This window comes from Delphinapterus leucas, chromosome 4, assembly GCF_059928025.1.
Source record: "Delphinapterus leucas isolate spDelLeu-1000000601 "Yukka" chromosome 4, BTC_Dleu_Yukka2, whole genome shotgun sequence".
In the NCBI taxonomy this organism is placed as follows: Eukaryota; Metazoa; Chordata; class Mammalia; order Artiodactyla; family Monodontidae; genus Delphinapterus; species Delphinapterus leucas.
In genome coordinates this window covers 76,285,504-76,307,588 of record NC_143132.1, presented here as the reverse complement: position 1 = coordinate 76,307,588, position 22,085 = coordinate 76,285,504, and the positions used below count along the sequence as shown (strand labels likewise).

General features: G+C 39.7%; 1 pseudogene; it reads right to left on the bottom strand.

Annotated features, from left to right (window-relative positions):
- Positions 1-1,337: 1,337 nt before the first annotated feature.
- On the bottom strand, positions 1,338-6,132 carry LOC111175493 (glycine dehydrogenase (decarboxylating), mitochondrial-like; annotated as a pseudogene).
- Positions 6,133-22,085: the final 15,953 nt, after the last annotated feature.

Below are 22,085 nucleotides of genomic sequence, written 5' to 3'. Positions count from 1 at the left end.
TATCTTGCCCTAAATATTTATGAACTATAGAGAAGGAATAGCAATTTACAGTGCACAAAACTGGCAGACACCACCTTAACCAAGTTATCAATGTTCATATAACCAGTAATAAAATATATTGATACACTGTGAAGGGTACATTACGTCTGTGTTATTTTTGTCCATGCCATCTAATCTTGAGATATTATCAGATAACCCCAAATTGAGGAACATTCTCCATAAAACCTGACCGGAGCTCTTCAAGCTAAAGTCATGAAAGCAGAGGAAAGACTGAGGAAGCATCACAGATTGGAGAAGACTAATGAAAGACATTACTAAATGCCACATGGGATCCTGGATTAGATTTTGGAACAGAAAAAGACATATTAGTGGAAAAAACTGGTGAAGTCCAAACAAAGTCTGTCATTTAAGTGGTATTTATACAATGTTGGTTTCTTAGTTTTGATAATGGTACCATGATTATGTAAGACGTTACATTAGGCAAAGCTGGGTAAAAGGTAATAGGGACTCCTTGTGCTATTTTTGTAACTCTTCTATAAGACTAAAATTGTTTCAAAATAAGAAGACTTTTTTTCAAATTGCAATGCTTTCTTAGAATATTATTAATTGCAGATTTTAAAAACTATACACATGGAAAAAGGAAAACACTCAGAAATGCTATTATGGATTAGGCAAATTAGTAGGAGGAAAAAGATTTCTTCAGTGTGTACAAAATGTAAACATTTGCCCTGGGATTTCCCACAGACGGCACAGTCCACAAAGACTTATTTGGAATAAAAATATGTCTATCAGATCTCCAGTATAGCCTCTGTAATGTCTGCAACCTGCTACATTGAAGTTAAAGTTACTATCACACCCCAAATTTTCTATGCAAAAACTAAATGGTCCCAGTCAAGGCAACTTGAACGTCAACTGCTACATGTGAAAGCAGAGGCACCAACGCAAATCAATCTTCCAACGATGAGCTGCCACTCACTGTGCTAGTTGTATTTACATTTACCTTGAGAGAGATTACAAAAATATACACAGTATAAAAAACCCCTACCTGAGGGCTTCCCTGGTGGCACAGTGGTTGAGAGTCTGCCTGCCGATGCAGGGGACACGGGTTCGTGCCCCGGTTTGGGAAGATCCCACATGCCGCGGAGCAGCTGGGCCCGCGAGCCGTGGCCGCTGAGCCTGCGCGTCCGGAGCCTGTGCTCCACAACGGGAGAGGCCACAACAGTGAGAGGCCCGCGTACCGCAGAAACAAAACCAAAAAAAAACCCGACTTGAGTCTGTGGTGGAAAATGACATTCCAAAGCACATCAAATCAGTCACTTGAACCTAAGGAGAGAAGATTAAGAAGAGGCCCTCTTCTGTTCAGAAAATGGGAACTCATATCTGGAGAATCATGATTTTCTAGGTTTACAAAAGTCCACTTTTAACTAGTTTCTTTAAAAAAAAAAAACCCTGGATATTTTTGATGGTGAATTTCTTAGTTAAGGAAACAGCACAGTGTAACAGAAAGGTCTCAGCAGGAGCTGAACACTCTCTGGTCACTTTATGTATGTCATTAACTTTCTGTGTAGACTAAATTTCTCAGTCTCTTTAGGCCTCAGTTTCCTCATTTGTGAACAGATCAGCTGATCTTGAGAGTCCCTTCCCTAGAGATCTAGGTGTCTATGAGCAACATGCTTATCCTACTATAATATCAAGAACTATAATTTGAAACTACACATCCTCTACAGCTTTTAGTCCTTCAAAGTAACAATCGGAATAAATTGTCAGGTATAGGATGAAAATTCTCAAGGATTCTCAATTAGGAATCAAATACCTCAAATTTGAGAGGAGCATTGAGTTTTATTTAAGAAAAAAAAAAAAAGCCTAGGGCTAACTTTTGAGATTCAGATACTTTCAAGGTTTGCTGAAAAACAATGATTAAGTATAAGACATTGTTCTTAAGTCTACTTTGCCCTTGTACAAGGAAATTCTTCCTGGCCCCTCTCCAGTTAGAGTTCTTCATGAAAGAAATAAATAGAAAAATTGCAGGGTGTACTATTTCAGCATATTACATGTACAAGGGGCCTGAATATTTAATAGATGGCTTCATGTGACATCTTCTCAGTTTCAACTTTGAGTTAAATTAGCAGGTTGCTTTGTAAGAGACATATCAAACAAAAGTAAACAAAGCAACCATACTCCAATAAAAATTAATTTTAAAAATAAGTAAACCAGAATTCTCTGGAGACCGATGGCTTAGCCCTTTCTATAATTGAAAATAGTTTTGTGTTTATGACAGAGCTCTGTGGGGTTTAAAAAAATTTTTTAATTAAATTAAGTAGAAAATCAATATAAAAAACTAAATGTATGGTGCATAACAGGCTATAATTATAGTTCTGGCTTCACTTGCACTTTTTCAGTGAAAAAAGCATATATTAATTTGAATGATATGAAACTGCTATCTTCATTGGTCAAAATTTCATTTGGTTTCACCTAATACCTTGTAACTCACTTATTAAGGTGTTAGTTCTTAGCCTCTTACTGAAGAACTTAAATCTTCCTTTAAGGAGGGAAAAAAAGGTTTGCAGTTAGGAATTGTGGATCTCAGGGTTTGTAATGGGAGGAGGCAGTTACACTAAAGTGCTTTTTTCCCAACTACTTAATTTAAACTATCAAAGTAGAACAACATTTACATGGTTAAAAAAAATCAAACTACAAGATGAAATGAACTACAAAAGAAAAGTACACGTATCCTCTCTCCTATCCCACTAGAAAAACATACATGATTTTCACTGAACTCCCTAGAGGTAATCACTTTAAATCCTTTCTAGCTTTATTTCATTTGGTCACTGCTATGGTCTGAATGTTTGTGCCCCCCAAAATCCATAAGTTGAAATCCTAACCCCTAAGATGATTGTATTAGGAGGTGGGGCCCTTGGGAGGTGACTAGGTCACGAGGGTGAAACCCTCATAAATGGGATTAGTGCTCTTACAAAAGAGGCTACAGAGAGATCCCTCCCCTCTTGGCCATGTGGGGGTACAATTAGAAGTCTGGAACCTGGAAGAAGGCTCTCACATCACCATGTCAGCACCCTGATTTTGGACTTCCAGGCTTCAGAACTGTGAGAAATAAATTTCTGTTGTTTATTAAAGAAAATGGGAACTCATAAACAACCATGGGTGGACAGGTACAAACCATGTGCTGATTTCCACAGACGTCATCAATCCACGTGATGATTGGCCAGAATTTGTTCTCTGGTTTCATCAAGGTGGGTGGGAATGCTGCCACCTCTCTGGAATATGGTCGATCCCAGTGGGAGAACATGAAACAGGACAAGGAGTGTGGAGACCTCCTCAGTGGATTGACCCTGGGGTTGATGCGGCCTTCCTCAATGTCAGAGATTTCCTGCCGAATGCTGATCCTGGCGTCACAGAATCTATCCAACTCTGCCTTGTCTTCTGACTCAGTGGCCTCAATCATGAGAGTGCCTTCCACTCGCCAGGACATGGTAGGTGCATGAGATCCATAATCCTAAAGCCTCTTGGCCACATCCATGGCCTCCATATTTGCAGACTTTTTGAAGGGTCTTATATCCAAAACAAATTCATGAGCCATGTAACCTCTTGCACACTGGAAAAGGACTCTGTAGTGTTTTTCTAATCGCTTGGCTATGTAGTTGGCATTTATTATAGCAATTTCTGTGGCCTGTTTAAGGCCCTTGCCTCCCGTCATCTTAATATAAGCCCATGAAATGGGCAAGATGGAACTGGAGCCCCACGGGGCTATGCTGACAGTACCCAAAGGCTGGGCATCTTCACTTGGCTTTGCTGCAACGATGGGATGATTAGGCAGAAAAGGGAGAAAATGCTTCTTCACTCCGATGGGCCCTATGCCAGGGCTGCCTCCTCCAGGGGGAATGCAGAAAGTCTTGGGAAGATTTACGTGTGAGACATCAGACCCAAAGTCTCCAGGACAACAGTTTCCACATAAATGGTCATATTTGCCCTGTCCAGGTAGATCTGTCCTCCGTGGTGGTGGATCAGTTCACACACGTCTCTGACAGTCTCTTCAAACACTCCACTGGTGGATGGGTATGTAATCGTGATTGCTGCCAGGTACTCCTTGTGTTTATCCACCATAGCCTTGAAATGAGCTGCATCGATATTTCCGTATTTATTTACCTCCACAGGCTGAATCTTCATGCCTGCCATGTGGGCACTTGCAGAATTGGTCCCATGTGCGGATTTTGGAATGTGTCTCTCTCCTTTCCCATCTAAGTAGGCTCAGATAGTGACCAGCCCAGCATATTCCCCCTGGGCTCTGCTGTTAGGCTGGAAAGAGATTCAGTCACAGGCCATGAGTTCACACAAATCCTTCTCAAGTTCTCAGAAAAGCTGCTGGTCCCTTGGATCTTGATCCAGAGGCACAAAGGGGTGGATGTTTGCAAATTCTCTCCATGTGATAGGCACGAGTTCTGATGAATTGTTGAGCTTCATGGTACAGGACCCCAGGGGAATCATGCTATGAACAAGGGAAAGGTCTTTGTTTTCCGATGTCTTCACATATCAGACAATGTTTGTTTCTGAGTGATAACTGTTGAACACTTGATGTGTGAGGAATGGGCTAATTCTCTTGAAGGCAGACCCTAGGATAACTCTCTGCTTCTCACCCATGCTTTCAGCAACCAGCTCTGCAGACGACTCACAGCCAAAGATCCACAAGTCGTGCAGATCTTTTTCACTGACTGTTTCATTAAGAGAAATACCAAGTGTGCCATCCTCAATGAGCTGAATATTTATTTGCCACTGAGCGGCCCTGCCCAAAACCTCACTCACTGAGCAGCCACACTGAATCTTCAAAATGTCAAAGAACAAGTCATGCTGGAGTTGGTGCCCTGCTCACTTGAGACGTTCAGACAAAATCAAGTGGCATTATGTACCCTCCTAGCAATACGTTCCAGCCCATAGGACCCATGGTAGATTGCGCACATTGTAGCCATATTCGCCAAGAGAGCCTGAGCTGTACAGATGTTGCTGATAGCCTTGTCTTTCTGGATGTGTTCCTCCCTGGTTTGAAGAGCAAGAGGATACACTTCTTTTCCACTGGCATCTCTTGTTACTCCCACCATTCTTCCAGGTATCATCCTCACCAAGTTTTCTCTGACAGCTGAAAAGGCATGTGGTCTGCTATAGCCTAGTGGCACTCTAATCTCTGTGAGCTGCCCAGGACAATTCTGCCCCCAGTTCTCCAGGAAGCCTCAGGCTCCACAGAGCTAAAAGATCAGCAGTGCAGCAGGCCAACTCCCGGCCTGATGGGCACTCCACAAGTTCTGTGAAGCCTTCCACTTTCCCCTCAGTGTCCAGGTACTAGAACAGCACTCCACTGAAATCTTTTCCGCTGAAGTCCATTTCATGGGGTAACTTCAGTTCAGTGAGGACTCCAGCATACTTGCTTGAGTCTGGATGACAGCTATTGTCTGTGGATGGCAACGGGGGTCAACAAAAAACTTCCTCCTCTTGTTGTGTCTGTGGCAGAGCTGCATTGCCTCTGCACCCGTGGTGGCCTCATCCAGCAGGATGCATTAACCATGCCCATACCTGTGATGTCACACACCATGGTCTGGTAGTTGAGTAAACTGTCCTCTCTCCTCTGAGACACCTCTGGCTGGTACTGAGTATACTGGGTGATCCACCTTGAGTTCTCCAGTTAAGTTAGACAAAACTGTCTGTAGCACTGAGCAGTTCTAATAGCCCATGCTAATATACAATCTCCAGATCTGGTTCTTGCTGGAAATGGCATGCAGAGTTATAAGGATATCATTTTCACAGACAGGGTCATCCATTTTCAAGGGTCTTTTCAAGCGGATGCTGGCAGGGATGTTCTTTTTGCTCAGTTCATCTACTCTCGCTGGCCCCAGGGCCAATAACATCTCCTCTGGTCTTTGTCCCCGAGGTTTATATGCCTCCGAGCAAAGTCGCGTCGGGGCAAGAGGCGCTGCAGGAGACGCGAGCACAGCCGCCCCACTATCCCCGCCGCTACTGCTGTAGCGGCCCCGCGGAGCCCACCCGGGGCCCCGCGCCCCCAGCCAGGCGGTGGTAGCCTCGGACTCTGCAACCCAGACGCAATCCACAGGCCCCGGCGCACATCTGCATGGTGGTGTCCCTTGCCCGGGCCCGCGAGAGTCAGCAGCGCTTTCAGCTCTCCTGGTCGCGGCCCCCTGGGTGGCGGCTGCCCTAGGGTGGCTGGAGCCCTTTCCCGCTGGATGACCAAATGGACAGATGGATGTTCAGAGGCAATGAATCTGTGCCACGCTGAGCCCGGAGGTGCGCACAAGGTTGTTACTCCCAGGACTTTTTTTTTTAATGCCCATAGTTTTTCCAGATCGTGTTGTATCTGACCTGGGCCTTAGGCTTGGGCATCAGTATTTTCAGTAAAACTGCCCTGTTGATTCTAATTTCAGTCAAGGTTAAAAACACTGCTCTAAAAGGGTAAAAGAATAAAGAGAATGTGAAAATGATAATATAAAGGGTAAAAAATTAATAAGCAGAATAAATAGTTATTTATATTTGCTAGAAATTTCATAATATATAAAATGTTTATATAATCCCATTTGTGTTGGTTTTAGCAGGATTACTGATAATACTGTTGAAAGAAAATGTGACAAAATAATAGCTATGCCTGGTTAATTTCATATAGATAAAGTATTATTTCTCTGTTCCTTTATACTTTTTGCCTCTCTCCAAAGCAGATTTATGTGTTAATTTTATAATCAAGAGAAATAAATTTAAAAGACACAGAGAAAAATGTGCCTTCTAAGTGATCCTTCGGCACTTTAAGTGTGAGGACTTCTGCCCTGGAACAGTTCCTTACAGGTCATCCAGCTGTAATGGGTACATTACCAGACAGCACGTGAAGACTTGATTCAAAGAAGTAAAATAATCCTAACCGCTGTCTGAGTTTGGAACTACCAAGACCCCAAACTTAGCATATGTACAACCAGCAACTCTTTCAACCATTCCTGTAAGTGGACATCTTTAGACAACCCGCTTCACTTTTGGGCTCCTAAGTTATTAGAAAACTGCCCATTCAAAGTCAGTACCTTAACTCCACTCTATTCCTACCTACTTGACTCTAGAATCCAGATACTGAAATGTCTCCATTTAAATTAGCTGTCACTTGGGGAATCGAGGACAAAAGTGATGAGAAGAAAAGTTCAGGGTCAGTCCTTGGCTTTTATATTGATTCAGTCACCCAAGGACCTCATGTACAATCATATAGAAGTGTAAATTAGAAACATATAAAATAAATTCAGAATCTTTCTACCTACCTCCCCAAGTCCCAAATCAATATAATAAACACTTTGTAAGCTTGCCAAGGTCACCACATAGAGATGTTTTGGTTTAAAGAAAGGAACCAGTATTTTAAAATGTGTCATTTCCAATGAGAATGCAGAAATTCAGACTGAACCCACAGGTTCTAATGGCAAAACTCAGCCAGATAAAACAAATATAGTTAGCCACAGTATGAGTCATTCCATATTACGTTGCATTAGAGACATTTTATTGCCCAGCTGTTATAGCCCATATGAGTTTTTAACACATTATTACATCTTCAAGAGTGAGTATTCCTTTTTTATTTTAATACATCTTTATTGGAGTATAATTGTTTCACAATACTGTGTTAGTTTCTGTTGCACAACAAAGCAAATCAGCCATATGCATACACATGTCACCATATCCCCTCCCTCTTGAGCCTCCCTCCCATCCTCCCTATCCTACCCGCCTCTAGGTCATCGCAAAGCACCGAGCTGATCTCCCTGGGCTATGCTGCTGCTTCCAGCCAGCCAACTATTTTACATTCAGTAGTGTGTATCTCACTTTGCTACTCTCACTTTGCTCCAGCTTTGCCCTCCCACCCCATGTCCTCAAGTTCTCTATGTCTACCTCTTTATTCCTGCCCTGCAACTAGGTTCATCAGTACCATTTATTTTTTTTTTTTAGATTCCATATGTACGCATTAGCATATGGTATTTATTTTTCCCTTTCTGACTTACTTCACCCTGTATGACAGACTCTAGGCCCATCCACCTCACTACAAATAACTCAGTTTCGTTTCTTTTTATGGCTGAGTAATATTCCATTGTATATATGTGCCACATCTTCTTTATCCATTCATCTGTCAGTGGACACTTAGGTTGCTTCCATGTCCTGGCTATTGTAAATAGAGCTGCAATGAACATTGTGGTACATGACTCTTTTTGAATTACGGTTTTCTCAGGGTATATGCCCAGTAGTGGGATTGCTGGGTCATATGGTAGTTCAATTTTTAGTTTTATAAGGAACCTCCATACTGTTTTCCATAGTGGCTGTATCAATTTACATTCCCACCAACAGTGCAGGAGGGTTCCCTTTTCACCACACCCTTTCCAGCATTTATTGTTTCTAGATTTTTTGATAATGGCCGTTCTGACCAGTGTGAGGTGATACCTCACTGTAGTTTTGATTTGCATTTCTCTAAAAATTAGTGACGTTGAGCATCTTTTCATGTGCCTCTTGGCCATCTGTATGTCTTCCTTGGTGAAATGTCTATTTAGGTCTTCTGCCCATTTTTTAACTGGATTGTTTGTTTTTTTGATATTGAGCTCCATGAGCTGTTTGTATGTTTTGGAGATTAATCCTTTGTCTGTTGTTTCATTTAAAATATTTTCTTCCATTCTGAGCGTTGTCTTTTTGTCTTGTTTATGGTTTCCTTTACTATTGCTAAAGCTTTTAAGTTTAATTAAGTCCCATTTGTTTATTTTTGTTTTTATTTCCATTACTCTAGGAGGTGGGTCCAAAAAGATCTTGCTGTTGTTTATGTCAAAAAGTGATTTTCCTATGTTTTCCTCTAAGAGTTTTAGAGTGTCTGGTCTTACATTTAAGTCTTTAATCCATTTGGAGTTTATTTTTGTGGATGGTGTTAGGTAGTGTTCTAATTTCATTCTTTTATATGTAGCTGTCCAGTTTTCCCAGCACCAGTTGTTGAAGAGACTATCTTTGCTCCATTGTATGTTCTTGCCTCCTTTGTCATAAGTTAGGTGCCCATGTGTGCGTGGGTTTATCTCTGGGCATTCTATCCTGTACCATTGATCTATATTTTTGTGCCAGTACCATATTGTCTTGATTACTGTAGCTTTCTGGTATACATTGAAGTCGGGAGCCTGATTCCTCCAACTCCGTTTTTCTTTCTCAAGATTGTTTTGGCTATTCGGGGTCTCTTGTGTTTCCATATAAATTGTTAGGTTTTTTTTGTTCTAATTCTGTGAAGAATGCCTTTGGTAGTTTGATAGGGATTGCAGGGAATCTGTAGATTGTCTTGGGTACTATAGTTATTTTCACAATATTGATTCTTCCAATCCAAAAACATGATATATTTCTCCATCTGTTTATGTCATCTTTGATTTCTTTCATCAGTGTTTCATAGTTTTCTAAGTACAATCTTTCAGCTCCTTAGGCAGGTTTATTCTTAGGTATTTTATTCTTTTTGTTGCAATGGTAAATGGGAGTGTTTCCTTAATTTCTCTTTCTGATTTTTCATTATTGGTGTATAGGAATACCAGCGATTTCTGTGCACTAATTTTGTATCCTGCAACCTTACCAAATTTATTGATTAGTTCTAGTAGTTTTCTGGTGGCATCTTTAGGATTTTCTATGTATAGTATCACGTCATCTACAAACAGTGACAGTTCTACTTCTTCTTTTCCAATCTGGATTACTTTTATTTCTTTTTCTTCTCTGATTGCTGTGGCTAGGACTTCCAAAACTATGTTGAATAAGAGTGGTGAGGGTGGACTGCCTTGTCTTGTTCCTGATCTTAGTGGAAATTCTTTCAGTTTTTCACCATTGAGTATGATGCTTGCTGTGGGTTTGTCATATATGCCCTTTATTATGTTGAGGTAGCTTCCCTCTATGCCCATTTTCTGGAGAGTTTTTATCATAAATTGGTGTTGAATGTTGTCAAAAGCTTTTTTTGCATCTATTCACATGATCATATAGCTTTTATTTCTTTATTTGTTAATGTGGTATATCACAGTGATTGATTTGCATATATGGAAGTATCCTTGCATCTCTGGGATAAATCCCACTTGATCATGGTGTATGATCCTTTTTATGTGCTGTTGCATTCTGTTTGCTAGTATTTTGTCCAGGAGTTTTGCGTCTATGTTCATCGGTGATATTGGTCTATAATTTTCTTTTTTTGTGATATCTTTGCTCTGGCTTTGGTATCAGGGCGATGGTGGCTCTTTAGAATGAATTTGGGAGTGTTTCTCTCTCTGCAATTTTTTTGGAAGAGTTTGAGAAGGATGGGTGTTATCTCTTCTCTAAATGTTTGATAGAATTCTCCTGTGAAGCTCTCTGATCCTGGACTTTAGTTTGTTGGAAGATTTTTAATTACACTTTCAATTTTATTCCTTCTGATAAGTCTGTTTATATTTTCTAATTTTTCCTGGTTCAGTCTTGGAATTGTACCTTTCCAAGAATTTGTCCATTTCTTCGTGGTTGTCCATTTTATTGGCATATAGTTGTTTGTAGTAGTCTCTTATAATCCTTTGTATTTCTGCAGTGTCAGTTGTGATTTCTCCTGTTTCATTTCTAATTTTATTGATTTGCATCTTCTCTCTTTTTTTCTTGATGAGTCTGACTAAGGGTTTGTTAATTTTGTTTATCTTCTCAAAGAACCAGCTTTTAGTTTTATTGATATTTGCTATTGTTTTCTTTGTTTCTATTTTGTTTATTTCTGCTCTGATCTTTATGATTTCTTTCCTTCTACTGACTTTGGGTTTTCTTAGTTCTTCTTTCTCTAGCTGTTTTAAGTGTAGGGTTAGATTGTTTATTTGAGATTTTTCTTGTTTCTTGAGGTGAAATTGAATTGCTATAAACTTCCCTCTTAGAACTGCTTTTGCTGCATCCCATAGGTTTGGGGTTGTCGTGTTTTTGTTGTCATTTGTTTCTATGTATTTTTTTATTTCTTCTTTGATTTCTTCAGTGATTTCTTGGTTATTTAGTAGCACACTGTTTAGCCTCCATGTATTTGTGCTTTTTACAGTTTTTTCCTGTAATTGATTACCAATCTCATAGCATTGTAGTCAGAAAAGATGCTTGATACGATTTCAATTTTCTTAAATTTTCCGAGGCTTGATTTGTGACCCAAGATGTGATCTTTGCTGGAGAATGTTCCTTGTGCACTTGAGAAGAAAGTGTATTCTACCACTTCTGGGTGGAATGTTCTATAAATATCAGTTAGATCTATCTGGTCTATTGTGCCATTTAAAGCTTCTGTTTCCTTATTTATTTTCTTTTTGGATGATCTGTCCATTGGTGAAAGTAGGGTGCTAAAGTCCCCTACTATTATTGTGTTACTGTCTATTTCTCCTTTCATGGTTGTTAGCATTTGCTATATGTATCGAGGTTCTCCTATGGTGGGTGCATAAACATTTATAATTGTTATATCTTCTTCTTGGATTGATCCTTTGATCATTATGTAGTGTCCCTCTTTATCTCTTGTAACAGTCTTTATTTTAAAGTCTATTTTATCTGATACGAGTATTGGTACTCCAGCTTTCTTTTGATTTCCATTTGCATGCAATATCTTTTTCCACCTCTTCACTTTCAGTCTGTATGTGTCCCTCAGTCTGAAGTGGGTCTCTTGTAGACAGCATATATATGGGTTTTGTTTTTGTATCCATTCAGCCAGCCTGTGTCTTTTGGTTGGGGCATTTAGCCCATTTACATTCAAGGTTATTATCAATATATATGTTCCTATTACTATTTTCTTAATTGTTTTGAGTTTGTTTTTGTGGGTCTTTTTCTTCTCTTGCGTTTCTGGCTTGGAGAAGTTTCTTTAGCATTTTTTGTAAAGCCAGTTTTGTGGTGCTGAATTCTCTTAGCTTCTGATTGTCTGAAAAGCTTTTGACTTCTCTATCGAATCTGAATGAGATCCTTGCTGGGTAGAGTAATCTCAGTTGTAGGTTCTTCTCTTTCATCACTTTAAGTATACCCTGCCACTCCTTTCTGGCCTGCAGAGTTTCCGCTGAAAACTCAGCTGTTAACCTTATGGGGATTTATTTGTATGTTATTTTTTGTTTTTCCCTTGCTGCTTTTAATATTTTTTCTTTGAATTTATTTTTTCTTAGTTTGATTAATATGTGTCTTAGTGTGTTTTTCCTAGGGTTTATCCTGTATGGGACTCTCTGTGCTTCTTGGACTTGATTGACTACTTCCTTTCCCATGTTAGGGAAGTTTTCAACTATAATCTCTTCAAATATTTTCTCAGACCCTTTCTTTTTCTCTTCTGCTTCTGGGACCCCTATAATTCAAATGCTGGTGCATTTAGTGTTGTCCCAGAGGTCTTGAGATTGTCTTCAGTTCTTTTCATTCTTTTTCCTTTATTCTGCTCCTTGGCAGTTATTTCCACCATTTCGTCTTCCAGCTCATTTATTCATTCTTCTGCCTCAGTTATTCTATTATTGGTTCCTTCTAGTGTATTTTTCATTTCAGTTATTGTGTTGTTCATCTCTGTTTGTTTGTTCTTTAGTTCTAGATCTTTGTTAAACATTTCTTGTATTTTCTCAGTCCGTGCTTCCATTTTATTTCCTAGATTCTTGATCATCTTTACTATCATTACCCTGAATTGTTTTTCAGGTAGATTGCCTATTTCCTCTTCATTTATTTGGTCTTGTAGGTTTTTACCTTGCTCCTTCATCTGTGACATATTTTTTTGCCTTCTCTTTTTTTTTTTTTTTTTATGAATGGGATTCTGTTCCTGTCTTGTGTTCCAGGTTGTTTAGCCTGAGGCTTCCAATGCTGGAGTTTGTAGGCTATTGGATAGAGCTGGGTCTTTGTGCTGAGATGAGGAACTCTGTGAGACCTCACTCTGATGAATATTCCCTTGGGTCTGAGGTTCTCTGTTAGTCCAGTGGTTCTGACTCAGAGCTCCCACCACAGGAACTTTGGCCCACCTCTGGTCTCAAGAACCAAGATCTCCTGGGGCAGCAAAAACAACCCAAAAAACAATAACAAATTAAAAAATAAAATTAGACTAGGAATCTATCATATATGTTAGAAAGAATGTAAAAATAAAAATACAGATGAATCAACAACTGGAAGGTACATCAGTACCAAAATAGTAAAAAAAAAAAAAAGGAGGAGGGAAAAGAAAAAATTTAAAGGCGGGGGAAGGCCTTGGCTGTGGAGGGTGGAGCCTAAGCAAGGGTGAGGTTTGGGTGGTGAGTGGGGCCAATGCTCAGGACCTACAGGGCTGGAAACGGCTCTGGGTGCTGTGAGGGGTTACGTTTAGGCTCAAGGAACAGAAGAGGCCCAGGTGTATCCCCAACCCCTTGTCTCAGAGGGCAGGGGACCTCACCTGGGAGCCCAGCAGGCTCCCCGTGCCCTGGGTCTGGGAGGGCCCCTCCTGCCTGCCTCTCCTGATCTCACTGGCCTCCCTCTTATGTCCCCACAACCCATGTCCCCAGGGCTTTGGAAGGGTGGTACTGGCTTGGGAGCTCAGCAAGCTCCCCAGCCCAAGTGGGCCAGGCGATTGCCCTCTGCTCCTCTCTGGCTCTTCCCGGAGAGTCCCTCTCACCTGCCTCTCCTGATCTCCCTGGCCTCAGGGGCGCTTATCCTGTCCGGCCTTCACTTCTCCTTTGCCCTCAGTCCCCCTATGTCGTGCCGGTTCACTTTGGGGTTCCTTCCACCTCCTTAGACATCAGAGTCCCCCACCAGCAGCCAGCAGGCGCCCTAGTTGTGGGGTCACGCTAACTCCACGTCTTACCACGCAGCCATCTTGACTCTGCCTCGAGTGAGTATTCCTTGATGATGAAAATGGTGTATTATCTAAAGACACAAACCAAAAAGATGAAGGTAACTAACATGCTGGTAAAGATCTTAGGATGCATTAACTCAGAGGAATGATTGAAGAGAGAGTTCACAATCTTTGAGCTACAAAATGTACTAGGAATTGTGTTAGGCATATGAACTATTTTATTCCATTTATTATCTGTAATGATATTATATAGGAGTATTATTAGTCCCACTATAGAGATGAGTCTTAGAGGGGAGAGAGTACATGCCCATGGCAGCAGATGTAAAGATGGCAACTCCTCATTCTTTTTTTTTTTGGTTTTCTTAACATCTTTATTGGAGTATAATTGCTTTACAATGTTGTGTTATTTTCTTCTGTATAACAAAGTGAGTAAGCTATATGTATACATATATCCCCATATCCCCTCCCTCTTGTGTCTGCCTCACACCTTCCCTATCCCACCCCTCTGGGTGGTCACAAAGCACCGAGCTGATCTCCCCATGGGATGCAGCTGTTTCCCACTAGCTATCAATTTTATATTTGGTAGTGTATATATATATCAATGCTACTCTCTCACTTCTTCCAGCTTAACCTTCCCCCTCCCAGCGTCCTCAAGTCCATTCTCTACATCTGCATCTTTATTCCTATCCTGCCCCTAGGTGCATCAGAACTATTTCTTTTTTTAGATTCCATATATATGTGTTAGCGTATGGTATTTGTTTTTCTCTTTCTGACTTACTTCACTCTGTATTACAGACTCTAGGTCCATCTACCTCACTCCAAATAACTCAATTTCGTTTCTTTTAATGGCTGAGTAATATTCCATTGTATATATGTGCCGCATCTTCTTTATCCATTCATCTGTCGATGGACACTTAGGTTGCTTCCCTATCCTGACTATTGTAAATTGTGCTGCAATGAACATTGTGGTACATGACTCTTTTTGAATTATGGTTTTCTCAGGGTATATGCTCAGAAGTGGGATTGCTGAGTCATATGGTATTTCTTTTTTTAGTTTTTAAGGAACCTCTATACTGTTCTCCATAGTGGCTGTATCAATTTACATTCCCACCAACAATGCAAGAGTGTTCCCTTTTCCCCACACCCTCTCCAGCATTGATTGTTTGTAGACTTTTGATGATGGCCATTGTGACCTGTGAGGTGATACCTCATTGTAGTTTTGATTTGCATTTCTCTAATGATTAGTGATGTTGAGCATCCTATCATGTGCTTGTTGGCAATCTGTATATCTTCCTTGGAGAAATGTCTATTTAGATCTTCTGCCCATTTTTGGATTGGGTTGTTTGTTTTTATGATATTAAACTGCATGAGCTGCTTGTATATTTTGAAGATTAATCCTTTGTCCATTTCTTCATTTGCAAATATTTTCTCCCATTCTGAGGGTTGTCTTTTTGTCTTGTTTATGGTTTCCTTAGCTGTGCAAAAGCTTTGAAGTTTCATTAGGTCCCATTTGTTTATTTTTGTTTTTATTTCCATTTCTCTAGGAGGTGGGTCGAAAAGGATCTTGCTGTGATTTATGTCATAGTGTGTTCTGCCTATGTTTTCCTCTAAGAGTTTTATAGTGTCTGGCCTTACCTTTAGGTTTTTAATCCATTTTGAGTTTATTTTTGTGTATGGTGTTAGGCAGTGTTCTAATTTCATTCTTTTACATGTAGCTGTCCAGATGTCCCAGCACCACTTATTGAAGAGGTTGTCTTTTCTCCTTTGTGTATTCTTGCCACCTTTTTGAAAGATAAGGTAACCATATGTGTGTGGGTTTATCTCTGGGCTTTCTATCCTGTTCCATTGATCTATATTTCTGTTTTTGTGCTAGTACCGTACTGCCTTTTGTGTGTGTTTGTGTGGATATATTTTATTTTATTTTAATTATTTTTTTTAAATTTTATTTTATTTTTTTACACAGCAGGTTCTTATTAGTTATCCATGTTATACATATTAGTGTGTATATGTCAATCCCAATCTCCCAATTCATCACATCACCACCCCCACCCCCACCCCCACCCCCACCCCCCGTACTATCTTGATTACTGTAGCTTTGCAGTATAGTTTGAAGTCAGAAAGCCTGATTCCTCCAGCTCTGTTTTTCTTTCACAAGATTGCTTTGGCTATTCGTGGTCTTTGTGGTTACATACAAATTGTGAATATTTTTGTTCTAGTTTTGTGAAAAATTCCATTGGTAGTTTGATAGGGATTGCATTGAATCTGTAGATTGCTTTGGATAGTATAGTCATTTTCACAATGTTGATTCTTCCAATCCAGGAACATGGTATATCTCTCCATATGTTTGTATCATCTTTAATTTCTTCCATCAGTGTCTTATAGTTTTATGCATACAGGTCTTTTGTTTCCTTAGGTAGGTTTATTCCTAGATATTTTATTCTTTTTGTTGCAATGGTAAATGGGAGCGTTGCCTTAATTTCTCTTTCAGACTTTCATCATTATTGTATAGGAATGCAAGAGATTTCTGTGCATTAATTTTGTATCCTGCTACTTTACCAAATTCATTGATTAGCTCTAGTAGTTATCTGGTAGCATCTTTAGGATTCTCTATGTATAGTATCATGTCATCTGCAAACAGTGACAGCTTTATTTCTTCTTTTCCAATTTGGATTCCTTTTATTTCTTTTTCTTCTCTGATAGCTGTGGCTAAAAATTCCAAAACAATGTGAATAATAGTGGTGAGAGTGGACAATCTTGCCTTGTTCCTGATCTTAGAGGAAATGGTTTCAATTTTTCACCATTGAGGATGATGTTGGCTGTGGGTTTGTCCTATATGGCCTTTATTATGTTGAGGTAAGTTCCCTCTATGCCTACCTTCTGGAGGGTTTTTATCATAAATGGGTGTTGAATTTTGACAAAGGTTTTTCTGCATCTATTGAGATTATCATATGGTTGAAAACTGCATCTAAGTTTCTGAAAAACCTGGCCTGACCAATCCTTCCAATATTCTCTTGTTGCACTGCAGGCACTCCAAGGAGCTGTTTGATGGGCCCAGCTGCAGCCTGGCTCTTCCTAGCAGAGAGGTACCTGTCAGCCTCTTACTCTCCCTGGCTCACTCCAGTGAGTCAGCCCTTTCCACCGTCCCCTCCACTTCCTGGCAGCTGCAAGAGAAGGCTGGAAGTTGGTGGCAAACTGTGGTGCCTGCCTGTTCGGTCTGCCACTAATGACAGCCCCTGCTGAAATCATGGCTCCATAGCTATACCTTCCCTTCATAAAAGTCCAAGTGAGAAGAAAGGAAAGGCCATTCTGACTTCTAACCTAGATTCCTGCCCATGTGTAAAATGGTCTTTTTGAGTATTTTCCTGTGTTTAGTTGGTTGTAGCAGACTGAAAGTGTAGAAGGGGGTTGGTGAATTTTTTCAAGCCTGTTATACTGATCCTTGAATTTAGAAAAGAACTGTGCTACTCTGGAGAAGTAAAGGAGAAAGGGAAGAAACATTTGCCTGGCTGCTGTTAATTACAATAATAATATAAAAACATGAAGCTTCAAAAAGTGACATTTTTGAAACCTTTGGGATTTAACACCCCCACCTCTGAGAGTTCAGTCATCCTTTCTATGGTATTCAAAGCTTTGATTAGGGAAATCAAGTTCAAAGACTTTACTTGGCAGTGACTTGTAATTGCCTCTGAGCTTTGCATGTGTAAATCTGGCAGGGAACACAGGCTCAGATAACAGGCCATAGCTTTGTAAAATGGTCCCATATTTCTCTCTTTTGATCGTCACCACAAGCCAGGCTTGGCAGCTATTATTATTATTATTTCAATTTGAGAACGAAATATTGAACTCAGAGAGTTGACGTGATTTTCCACAGTCACACAGCAAGGACCCACTTCTCCCCCTTTGTCCTCAGGTGCTAATTCACTGCATCTTTTCCCATCTCTAAGGACTTCCATGTTTGTTTGTATGCTGCATAATTCTGGCGAGACATGTGAACCTAGAGTTCAGAGTTCATTGTTCAGAGGTAGTAGATTTATAAATGTATCTTGGGGAAAGGGAACATTTTCCTAATTCTTCCTAAGGTACTACATATGCTGCTCTTGGTTCCACATGATGTCCTTTGGCTCCTGCCTCTTAGCTGGTACTGCTTTCTCCTCTGTGGATTCTGCGGGTTCTTCCATCAGTAATTGCTTTGACTGCAGTTTTGCATGTGATTTTCCTTGGTGACGGTTCTGAGTCCTGCCTTGAGAATCAAGAGCTCAAATAAAATAGTATAAAACAAAATAAATACATACATACATACATAAAATAAAAACATGATGCTTACCATCCGAACTTCTTAAGGAAAAAAAGGGAGGGAATGCTAGGATTGATTGCCCAGCAACCTGCCCCTGCCCCTGCCCTGATCTGAACCCCGATTGGACGTTGCCCAATGGTGACCTGACCTCTCTTCTTCCCTCCTGTCCCATCCCCTGTCCCTCCTCCACCGCTTTGCTTCCCCACGGCTTAAAAATCACTATATTTTGAAAACCATTTATATCAACACACTGGTTTAGCATGGATGTCGAGACAAGTACATAGTATGGCTGGCTGGCCTAACTTAAAACAATGATCAAAGAAGACAATTTAGGTAATACAAACAAACGTTAACCCTTCATGAGGCAGATGGTCTCCTTTCCAAGAACTGCAAAATTGGGGCACAAGATAAGAAGCCGTTATAGGATGAAGAATAAAGAACAAGGAAGAGACTAATAGAAAAATATCTGCTTGGCTGGGTCACATAGTCAACTTTGTCTGGGGTGAAAGACCCAGAATTGGCTTGGCATTTGGGAATTGGCTGATGGGGATATACTGCATTTCTGGTCAGGTGGACCATTTACAGAGACAAGAAAGTTATCAAAGTTTTAGTTTGATGATTCAGCATCCTGGAAAGGAATGGCTCCAACTGGGGTCTAGAAAGTTATTTCAACATAACTAGTCATGGACATGCCAAACTAGAAAGACATGGCACTTGGGGCAGCAGAAAGGCTTCCAGAGTTAAGTGCTGACAGCAGTGGGGGTGGGGGTGGTAAGGAGAAGCACAGCCTGTTCTCCTAGCTTTTCAGGTCCTGAGAGTGTCACTACCTTTGGTTCCCTTCCTTCTGAGAGTGCCAATAACTACTGGATAACTGGTTCTTTTCTTTCCACTTTTCATTGCTACCCATATGTATGGTTTGTTCTCTTTCTCTTCCTTCATACTAATTTTTCTCTGAACACTTTCTTAATTTACCTCCATTCTTCCATTTGTTGGAACTTATTTTCCATTCCTTTTTTTTTTTAGCAAAATAATTTATTATTTCTTCCCAGGAAGGTACACCTTCCTTCTTCCTCCACCCAATCCGCCCCCTTCCATTTTATGATATATAGACATCTTAGTTCTTCACTTCTTTTCCCTTGGAATTTATTTAAATATATATATATATAAAGCATATGTTTCCTGTTTAAGGCTCCATTTTTTGGTTTAGTCTCCAACGTATGTTCACAAATGCCAGGTAGATTGAGAAATACAAAGCAGATTACCAATTTTTTCATAACAGTGAAAGAATAGACTGTGGAAGCTGGTTAATGAAAGCTTCTGGGACAGCGGTCCTGCTGGAAGCATTAACTCTGCTCCTAATCTTTTCTGATAAACATGGCTTACAGGGAGATAAGAGAAATCAAAGGCTGTTTTTTGAACCCTGTAGTTTTGAAGTCGACTAGTGCAGTTCCTAGTAGAAGCCATTTTAACTCCCTTCCAGATAAAAAAGTCTGAGCCTCAAAATCAAATATTTCCTCGCTATCCCCTCAGGCTCCCTTGTCAAACCTTCTGACTGACTGAAAGCACCAAGCTTCACAACATGAAACAAAATCTTTTAACCCTAGAAGGATCAATGAACATGTTACCTGAAGAACAGGTGTGGTTTTGTTATGAATAGTTAACATAGCCAGTGTAGCTTGTCTTTACTTTATGCATTAACTGTGCTTCCCCCAGAGATTAATGAAAATGAATATTTATGGGGTGAATCATATTTTGTCATAGGATTTCACTGTGACTATGGAAGCCTAATACAGAGGTGAAAGAAGATTAAAGGCCAAATTTAAATACCATAGCTTGCAATTTTAAAAAGTCTGCCTTGGATAATTTGCAATCATGTATATTTATTTCTCTCATGTCAAAGCCCACAAAAAAGCAATCATAGACCATCTAGATTATCTCTGGGCATTCATGAAAAATACATAGTAAAACAAATCATTCGGTGGCTTGCTACTTCATCAAGAATTCATTCTAGCTTCAGGAAACAAGGACAACTTAAGTAACTTAAATACTAACTCCTAACAGTTCAACAGACTGTCAAATATACAATACTATAAATATTCTACATTGGTTATTTGTCAGTGCCTAGAACTCCAAAAAGGCCATAAGCAGGTAAAGCCAATCACCTAAAGGCCCTAACTACAAAGCAAGATCTCATAAGACCTTGTAAGACAATCATGTAAATTACATTTTGGCAAAGACTTTTGAGAAATAATATTTCTAGGAAATCATTAGAAAGATAAGCAGCTTAAGTGTAACAACAAAACCAAAGCAGGGAGCAAGCAGTTTAATTAATCTTTTCTTCTTAATTATCACACCTTCTTTTCCCCCCCCAAATGACCTCAGGACCACCAAACTTGTTAAATCAATATCCCTAACTTTAAAAGAGTTGTTTATATTCCATTCTTTTCTAATCCATTAATTCTTAGTTTGAGATAGGTGAAAATGATGCTAGTTAAGAGGATTTTTAAATTAAATAGTCCAGGAAGACCTGATAAGATGATGAGAGTGGAGCAAATGTGACAGATGGAGAGGAAAAAAAAAGAGAAATTGAAGTAGAATTAAAACTTGATGCAAGTATCCTTGAGGAAGATGGAAGTTGGGAGAGTAACTGCTCAACTTCTAGTTGAATGCTTGGATGGATGATATTTTGCAATAGTTGATAAGTTTATTTTCTTTAATGAATTTTTAATCTTAGAAGAGTTTTGGACTTAAAGAAAAATTGTGAAGATAGTACAAAGTTCCTTTGTACCCACACCCAGTTTCCCTTATTATTAATACCTTACGTTAGTATGGCATATTGGTTAGAATTACTTAACAAACATTGATAATTTATGGGTAACTAAAATCCATACTTTATTCACATTTTCTTAGTTTTTATTCTAATATCTGTTCTCTGTTCTAGGATTCCATGTGAAACACAAGGTTATAATTAGCTGTCAAGTCTCCGTAGGCTCCTCTTGGCTGTGGCAGTCTTTCCTTGTTTTCAATGACCTGATAGTTTTGAAGTTTTGATACAGGTTTCCCCTGCTATCCAAAAGTGGACGTTTCTATGAAACCTTTGTAAGCTGAAATGGTGTAAAGCGGGGAAGCAATCGCCCTAGGTTAATTCCCTTAATAACAGATGCACAAAATAAATCAAGATAAAGCACAGAAGCTCACAGACACAATTCGAAGCTATGTCTGCTTGATGCTGAGATGCTAAGTGTAGTTCCTGGGGAAGTATCTTCACTGTGCCACGCTTTCTGCTGGCTGCAAAACAAACACTGAATGCTATTTTTGCTTTTCGCCTTTCGTCGTAAAAGTGTAGATTCTCTTGGATTTCTTTCTGTTAGCAAAAACAGGTACTAATGTAGGTCCTTCTTAAAAGCAAAGGGGTGTAAAGCAAAATTTCAAAAAGGGGGGAATACCTGTACTATGATCCATGGTTTTGTAGAATGTCTCTCAATTGGGATTTGTGGGATGTTTTTCTTCTGAGTAGATTGGGGTTAGTTGCGGAATTTTGAAAGGAAGATCACTAAAGAAAAGCACCAGTTATAGTATATTATCAAGAGTACATCTTATCAGCATGTTTTTCATTGCAATCAAGTAACCCACCTGACCATGTGGATGAGGTAGTGTTTGTCAACTCTCTCCATTCTAATGTTACTACCTCCCACCACACACTGAAATTTTTGTGCAGGCGAGACTTATGGTGTGGAGAGTTAGGCTCCATTCCCTTAAAGGCAGAGTTTCTACATAAATTATTTGGACTTCTTCTGCAAGGCAGATTTGTCTTTCCTCTGCCATTTATTTATTTTTATTCAAACATTTATTTATATCAGTATAAACTCCAAATATTAATCTTTTACTTTGGTTTGTAATCTAGTACTACTTTTATATTTTTTTTGTCTCAAACTGTTCCAGATTTGGCCATTGGAAGTGCTTTCAGTTGGTTCCTGTGTCCTTTCAGCTTATTGCTCTCATTGTTTTGTT